Below are 9414 nucleotides of genomic sequence, written 5' to 3' on the forward strand. Positions count from 1 at the left end.
GGAGTTCTCACCGTAATATCGCAAAAGCCGTTTTAAAAAAGGAACAATTCTCTCTCTATTCACTTCCATTTTCTTGCAAATAAGTGAATCCTTTTGTATTAAATAAAATTCCATAATTAACCATTAATTATATATTATTTTATTTCACAAATAAATAATATTTCTTATTATTAATAATATCTAATATGTATTAATTATATATTATTTTATTTCACAATCTTAACTCCATAATTAACCATTAATTATATATTATTTTATTTCACAATCTTAACTCTATAATTAACCATTAATTATATATTATTTTATTTCACAAATAAATAATATTTCTTATTATTAATAATATCTAATATGTATTAATTATATATTATTTTATTTCAAAAATAAATAATATTTCTTATTATTAATAATATCTAATATGTATTAATAATTAACTATCTTTCTCGTTTATCTAGTCTGTCAACTCTAAGTGTGTGACCTCATAGGACCCGATTATAATAGTTATAGGTTTAACCCCATTAATCGTAGTTGGCTTCTAGCAAAGCACTACGACTCCTAAAATAATCGGATTAAATTATATCTGTTAATTTGTCCTATCCAAGTTTAGTCATTGCAAATTAATTTAAAGGACACAATTCCTTCACTCCATTCATACGTAATACCCATGTCTATGAGTTTGCCTTTTCTATCAACTACTGTCATCTTTGTTGGTAAAGTGCTTCTAGGATGTACTTCAATGCTTATCCTAGCATATGTGATGTGTTCGCTTTCCTTCGTTATTGGGTCCATATATAATAGTTTCCCCAATAGACCAGTGAAATGGCTAAGTGCTTCTGTGTTATGCATATGAGCTGGAATGTTCCTTAGTTTAAATCAAATTTGAGTGGTTTCTTTCGGTTTGCTGAGTAGGTTCATACCTTTGGACCATTTTTCCAGCTTCATACAGTTTGACCCAACATATGTGTGACCCAGCTTCAGAATATTTTCCAGATTTGTTCCCTACTTAAATTTCAAGAAATAGAGATCATGGATATTTGTTGATACATTTTCTAGTTTCTTATTCTCCCATTGTTTTAGCAAAATATCCTTAGAGACTGGAAAATATACACGATTCATACCTATGTAATTCCCAATAAGTATATTTTCCCATTCTTTAATGCATTTTTCCTCCACTTCAACGGGTAATTTAAACTCAAAAGAGGATTTAAAAATCTCAACTTTTGGTTTAAAATCTCCCAGGTATGTTTTTCCTTTATATTTCTCCCCATCTTCATATTTCTATCGTGCTTTTTTCTTCCAGACTTCATTAACTTTCCAACTTGAATTACTTCTGATAGTATAGGTCTTGGTTTTGGGGCACTTCATAAGTCCCCTCATTATTTCCACAGACCAGTTAATTATCTTCTTGTATTCCTCTTGTTTTATTAAGTTCCAATCCTGAAGATAATGAATATTGAGTTAGATAGTGGTTTGCTGTGTTTTTTCCTTGGTGAGCAGAATCTCTCCTTTCTTTGCTTGGAACAACAATGTTGCAATTTAATTCTTGAGTCCGTAGAGATTCGCCCTTTCAGTGTATCCAACCTTCCATATTTCATCATTTTTATTTTAAGTTTCAAACTTTTAGTTTTATTCTGCATTCTTCCTCAATCTTCTAAGAGCTTTGTTTCTACATTTCTGGTTTCTCAGAAATCTGTTTTTTTCCTGTTTCATCTATCATTTTCTTGCTTGAATCTATTTCCACAAAGTCATACACTTCTTTTGTCTTATTCCTATTCTTTCTCCCCATCTTCGTAGAAGAACTAAAATGCAACAAATTAAGAATGTAGACAACTCAATACAACCCAGTTTACTTACAACTGAGAAAATCTACAACCATGAATAACCGTAGACTAGCCAATTAGTGACCCTGTTTACAACCCAACGACATAAGAACTAAAAGCAATCAATGACCTAGAGCAATCACAACCCCGGACTTGTTCTCAAACAACCCTATCGACTGTATTTATGATTTCCCGACCCAATATTCGTGACACAAGTGAACAATTTCTAGACAAATGTACTAGACATGTTGATTATGTCGATCGTGCCGAATGTGCCGACGATCATGACTCTGACCATGTTTCTCGTAACCTACCACCAAATCAAACAACCGAATTTTGCGCGAGCATTTTGATTGTGCCGAACGTGCTAAACGTGTCGACCGTGCTGATCGTGCTAAACGTGTCGACCGTGCTGATCGTGCCGATTGTGTCGAACGTGCCAGACGTGCCAACAATCGTCATTCTGGTGTGATTATCTCTTAGGGTTTCTGGTTTTGACATTAAATTAGAATGAACTATAAACATTTATTTTCTTGACTATAGTCCAAATCGCAAAGGTTATCGTTGTCTACACCTTCTAGAAGAATATATATCTCGTCACATCACTTTTAATGAACAAACATTTCTATTTAGAAATATAATACTAGAATCTACAAATCTTTCTACACCACTAGTCTCTCCAAAACAACATTTTTTCTACCACGTTCATCACCATTAATCTCTCCAATTTTAAGATAACAAATCCCAAATCTACCATCCTCTCCAATATTCGAACACTCGTCACATCATCATCATTATTATGAAACTCCAACAATACATCTTCACTAACCAAATCGCCAACATCAAACTTCTATCATCCATCTTTAGTAACCAACTCATCATCAATCAATTCGCCTACTCCATATATGGACTTCCCACCGTTATACATGCTCATGAATGTTCCTCTCATCATATGATCACACATGCCAAAACTCGTGCCCTTCATAATTCCAACATTGCCAACATTTCTACCTCTTCACCCACATGTTTCTCCACTACTATTAAAGATACTCAATGGCGTTCTTCCATGGAAAATGAGTGCAATACTCTAATTTAAAATCAGACGTGATCTTTTGTTCCTCGATCTTAGTAGAATATCATAGGTTGCAAATCAGTTTTCAAAATCAAATAATAAGTTGATGGTTCCATTAAACGTCACAGGGCTCGTTTAGTTGCAAAGGGATTTCATCAACAAGAAGGAATTAACTATCTTAAAACATTCAGCCTAGTTGTGAAACACACTACCATCTGAATCATCCTCACACTTGTCATCACTCGGAAATTGCATATTCATCAACTCGATGTTAACAATGTCTTTCTACATAGAACACTACACGAGGAAGTTTTTATGTCTCAGCCACTGGGTTCACTCATCATAATAGTATCTTAATTATGTGTGCAAATTTCACAAAGCACTCTATGGACTAAACAAAGCTCTCCGTGAATGGTATACTACCTTAAAATATGCTATTCTTTCCTTTGGTTATCAAGAATCCAAAAATGATTATTTTTTATTCATGTACCACTCTCCACAAATTATATTGTTATTTTTTTTTTGTCTACGTGGATGATATTATATTCACTAGAAATTCTCACATATTCTCAATCATCTCTCAACGTAACCAAAATTTTCTCATTAAATATTTAGGTCCACTACACTATTTTTCAGTATTGAAGCTCATCGATCTACCTCCGATATTTTTCTCTCTCAATCAAAATATTCATGACATTCTTATCCGATCCAACATGAGTTACTCTAAACTTCTTAGTACTCCAATCTCTTATGGGTGATCGCTATCTATCCATGATAGAGACACTCTTCCTAAGCCATTTCTATTTTGCATCATTATTGGTTCTCTCCAATATTTGACGCATACTCGACCTTAGCCATTTGTTGTCAATTGTGTCTGTCAATTCATGTTGTCTATTATCACCACTCATTGGTCTGCAGTAAAAAGAATATTCCGCTAACTTCGTCATACTCTTCATCATGGACTTCTCATTCGTCCATCATCTTATCTCAATATATCTCCCTTTTTTTACTCCGAATGGGCTAGTTGCCCAGAATATCGCCGCTCAATAACTAACTACTGCATATTTCTTGGTGACAATCTTATTTCTTGGATTCAAAGAAACAATAGTTCGTTGCTCAGTCTAGTACCGAGTCTAAGCTCTAGCCCATGCCACTACTGAACTCATCTGGCTCCAATCCTTTCTACGTGAACTTTGCATCTCCCCACCTCAACCTCCCATTCTATGGTGTGACAATATTGATGCTGCATTTATTTCAACCAATCCAGTTTTTCATGCTCGTACGAAACATATACAAATTTATTATCACTTCGTTAGTGAACGAGTTGCTCAGAAATCTATTTTCATCTAATACATACCTACTAATTATCAAATTGGTGATATCCTCACTAAAGGACTTGTGTTAACCCGATTTGCTTTATTACATAAACTCATGGTGTGTGCCTCCCCGTTTAGTTTGAGAGAATGTATTAAATACTCTAAAATTAAAAACAAAGAGTAATGCACTTGAATCTCTTAATTTTCATTTTTAGCTATTAATTGTATTTAAAATTTTTACATATTCTAATTTTTATTTTCTTTTATTTATTTTGTATGAATTCATGCTTGATTGTAATCCTACACTAGAAATACATTCTTAATTCACAACAAGTTCTAGCACAAAGAACAAGAAGCCATAATTGTCAAGTTTTTGCTTGAAAATAAAGTTCATCATCGAGATGATTTTATTAAGGTTCTTAGCGAACGTACTTTTAAATCTGTAGAGCCCACTAATTATGATCGATCCAAGTTAATTAGGCTTCCAAGAAGAAGTTCATACTGGAGAAAATCCATTGGTGGATAATGAATCTCCATCTGTTGATCCTCAAATCGTCGTTCCAACTTAACAAGGTACATGCAAGCAGGGACGAATTTACCCTAGGGCTGAGGTGGGCTTAAGTCCACCCCTGAAAAAACAAAATCCTCCTTAATCATTAATTTGTTTTAAATTGAAAAATATATATAATATAATAAAATATAACATTTATATGTATATTAACAATATATACCTTAATCTTTTCATATATCTTCTTTCCTAATTTTACCATATCTTATATTTTATTCTACTAATTTTATATTCTCTAATTATTTCATCAAAATTCTCACATTTATATTTGTAATTCCAGAATAGGTAAAATCCCTTTATCTTTATTTGTATTTTTTGTAATTCTCTTCATAATTTTCATGTTCTTAATTTGAATAATCATTAATTTAATTTTGTATATGAAATTTATAAATTTTATGTATGTTTGGTATTGTAGAATTTTGAGAATTTATCATTTTAGAATTACTTAATTTTTTCTTTCACTTTTTCATCATCGTACTCTAACTTTTCGATAAATGTTTACTTGAGTTTTTGTAATTTTTTTCAACCTTATATTCAATTGTTCAATAAAATATTGAATTTGAAAATTATGTATATAAAAAATAGAACATCAATATGCTGCAAAGAAAAGAAAGACATTAATATCTTCATTCTTAAAGAAGATAAATCGCCAAATTAGGAAAGGTTCTTCAACTACACCTACGGTCTCTACAATCCAAAATCCATCTCTTGTTAAATCTTTAGACCCAAAAAAATCATCGACTCATTTAATAGTGATGATATTTGTAAGTTTGCAACGAAATTTTACCTTGATGATTTTATCGATCAAAATATTATTAACTTTAAAATATGAATTGGTACATCATAAACTTGGTGTGATGCCAAATTTGAAGGTTTTTACACTTGTTGAGTTGTGTTAACAATTGATCGAGAGTGGGTGATCAAAATTTTATATTATGTTGATTAAATTGATTATTGTTTTGACATGCAAATTGCATGTTTTAATACTACTACTGAGCGAATATTTTCAACAATGAAGGAGGTGAAGACGGAACTTCACAATAAAATAAATGATGATTTTCTTACCCAACTTAGTTAAACATTATAATATTTTTAATATATATATAATTTATTACATTAAATTCTAGCTCACCCCAACTTTAAATCCTGGATCCGTCCCTGCATGTAAGAATCGTCATCTCTTAAATTAACAGACTTATCTTGTAATTATTCTTGTTTTAGTTATACATACAGAGAAAATAAAATAAAAAGTCACGAGGATATTATAATTATAGGTTAAATTAACAGACTTATCTTGTAATTATTCTTGTTTTAGTTATACATACAGAGAAAATAAAATAAAAAGTCACGACGATATTATAATTATAGGTTAAATGTCTTTTGGAATTGTTAGATTCAATTTTTTTAATTTAATTTCTTGATTGTGTAATGTATAATTGTTGTATATCTTTGACCTACAATTATGTTTCCTTTGCTGAATTGATTTTCACGGGATGCTTGAAAACTATGTTTGGATTTGGGACTTTGAAGCCGTCACATGTTGTTTGGATATGGTCTTTGACGGCTTTTGTTGTTGTTTGTATCTTCTTATTCTCTTATCGATGTTCGAAAGTATTGAATCGTTTCTTAAGTCGGTTATTTGTTTTTTTTGTTGCTCGTGTATAATCTAGTCGTCACATGTTGGGACATGGGTTCACTATTTTGAGTGCTTTTTATTGTTGTTTGAATCTGCTTTGCTATTTTTATTTTGTTTAAATTTTTTTTTTTACTGTGTTGTTTTTTTACCTTATCTAAAGCATTCTTCGCTTCTTGTTTATATGTTGTTTATATGTTGTTTGGTTCAAATTTTAATTTTTTTTACTTGGGTTTATTCTCGCCCTAGCTAATTTGAGGATTTTTTTTGTTTGAATCTCTCTTGTAAAAAGTATTGATCCCTAAAGTCATGATTCTTGTAGTGGGGAATTGATTCACCATTTAAAATTGATTCAATACTTTTTAACTATTGTTTGTTAAACTTTTATGTTCACAAAATTTCATTTAATTTTTACCATAAGATAATTTCACAAGCTGAATATATTATTATAACATACCATATATATATATAATTGTTTTATACAATCAATCCAGATAGGGAAGATGAGTAACAAAGAGAGAGCTTAGAATCACAAGAGGATACCTGACTCATCTCAATATCTCAATATGATGATATGATAATGATGAACCGTGATGATGATGATCAACAGTTGCAGGGGTTGCACCTGCAGCTGGATCCACAGCTACAGCCATGGCTTCCTTCTGTTCCAGAGTTTGTCTCTAAACCCTCAGTGTTCCTGTATATATTATTTAGATGTCCTTAATTTTCGTAATAAATCTCAATGTAGTTCAATCAATAAATAAACATTATAAAAAAACTAAGATAAATACATCTTAAGAGGGGTTACGCCTGCCACGATGGCCGCAGTTGAGGTGGTTTCGCCTAAGTCAGGGTACATCCCGCATCTGCAATTAAAACATATAAACACAATTACCATTTTGCTCCCGCATCCGGAACACATGACCAAATTGAGTTACCCACCCGTTACCACACTTGCATGAACCGCTACAGTTACAGTTTCCTCCGCAGCTAGACATTTTTATATTAATGAGATTGTAGTTATAAGAAAAGATGATAATAAATTGTTGTGGGTTGGAGATGAAGCCATTGTTCTTTCTATTTATAATGAAATGTGGTGAGTTCTATATCTATAGATGTGTACAATAATAATATTATTTTTATTAATTTAATTGAATTGAATAACACCTCACCCCCACATAATCAAATTAAGGCATGAAGCATGGTCTGTTTAATGAGTCAAATAATACTAATAATGTGTTCTTATCCTTTGACATTCTCATTTAGAATGTTTCTTGTAGGTGGATGTTTTGAGTTTTGATGAACTTTTTAAAATGTTTTCCAATTTTTTTATTTGGAAGCTGATTAGAAACTTTTTCTTTGTTTTCTTGCTAATAAAAATAAATTAATAAAAAGAGAACGTGAGGAAGAAGAATGTTGTGCTGAGAAACATATATAAAAATAAGAAGAAATTTGAGATAATTGAAATTTTCTAACATGACTAGTTCAATTTAATGTGTTAAATAGGAATTGAATAGATACCTTCAAATTTTTAAATACAAATTTTAATATTGAGAGCTCTTCCTAAATAGGGATAGCAATTTAAAACCGTCCTAACCGGAATATTTTTTCCATTTTGAACTGAGATCTAAGAAGGATCGAGGAAAAACCGGAAGATCGGGAATTTGAAAAAAATAAACAGTAGTTTATGCCCACCCTAAATATATAAAATTACAATAATGACAATTTATATGCATAATATTTTTTTCAAAAATACCATTAATATTTTTTTGAAGGTTAAAGAGCATATATATTATAAGATAAAATAATATATGTTGAAGGATAGGGAGATCGACGCTGGGGCAGCAACCTTCAGCGATGCCTCATCTGGCTGCCACCGTGGAAAAAAAGTCATGGTAGATGGATGAGAGACAAAATTAAAATTATTAATAAAAAATAAAAAATAAAAGAGTGCATTTTTCTTTTGTTTTGATCAAATCATAGCCAAAACTATGATTAAATCAAAATATTTTTCTATTGAAAAGAGCTTAAAAGTACGAGTGTTAGATTTCTCTCAATGAGAAACTCATTTCGAAGCAGAGACCTAGAAGACGACTACCGCAAAGAAGACCAGCGAGAAGAAGACCACCGTGAAGTTCACTACCAAGAACACGACTAATGTAATATTATTTTTAACCTAAATTGTAATGTTATTTTTAACCTAAACTGTAATGTGATTTTTAACCTAAACTGAAATATTCTTTTAAGGTGATGAAATGTCTAAACTTTAATATTCTTTTTAAAATTAAAGTGTAATGTTTGATAAACTGAGGTGAATATTGATAATATTGGCCTATTTTGGTAAATATTGGTCTGTCTAGGACCAATGTTCCTGGACATGGCCATGTTTTGGACCGTTTTGGACCGTTTTGGATGCCAACATGGAATGGTCATTATTCTTTTTGTTAATACAATTTGTCTCTTATTCTTTAGCTTAATGGATCCCGAAGTTGAAATACATGATACTCAAATCCCTAGTATTGAAATATGATTTTTCCTTCTGAAAATAATATTCGCAATTTTTACAACGCATATGCCCAATCAAAGGGTCTTGTCATTTCTAAGATAGGAGCAAAGAACGGTCGAGATGGAAAACAAAAGTGGTTCTCCATCGATTGTGCCAAAAGTGGTGCATGTTCTACAAAGGGGAAAAATATTTAAAATGCAGACCTTCCACCAAGACAGACTGTAAGGCTAAGATAAATGTTGCAGTTCAGAATGAATGTGTTGTTGAGATAACAAGTGTCTTCCATGACCATAACCATATCTTGAGTCCTGGAAAGTCTAGACATCTTAGATCTTACAAGGTTCTAGATCCAAGTGCGAAGAGAAGATTTGATTTAAACGAAGACACTGGAATTACTTTGTCAAAAACATATCAATCACTTGTAGTTGAAGTTGATGGATATAATAATTGACTTTTGATGAGAGAAACTACAGAAACTATATTTTATAAACTAGGAAGTTGC

The 9414-nt window shown here is 31.5% G+C and overlaps 1 pseudogene; it reads right to left on the reverse strand.

The window, feature by feature from the left end:
• Positions 1 to 7009: 7009 nt before the first annotated feature.
• LOC124938101 lies at positions 7010 to 7404 on the reverse strand (annotated as a pseudogene).
• Positions 7405 to 9414: the final 2010 nt, after the last annotated feature.

The sequence above is a fragment of the Impatiens glandulifera genome, chromosome 5, assembly GCF_907164915.1.
Source record: "Impatiens glandulifera chromosome 5, dImpGla2.1, whole genome shotgun sequence".
Lineage (NCBI taxonomy): Eukaryota > Viridiplantae > Streptophyta > Magnoliopsida > Ericales > Balsaminaceae > Impatiens > Impatiens glandulifera.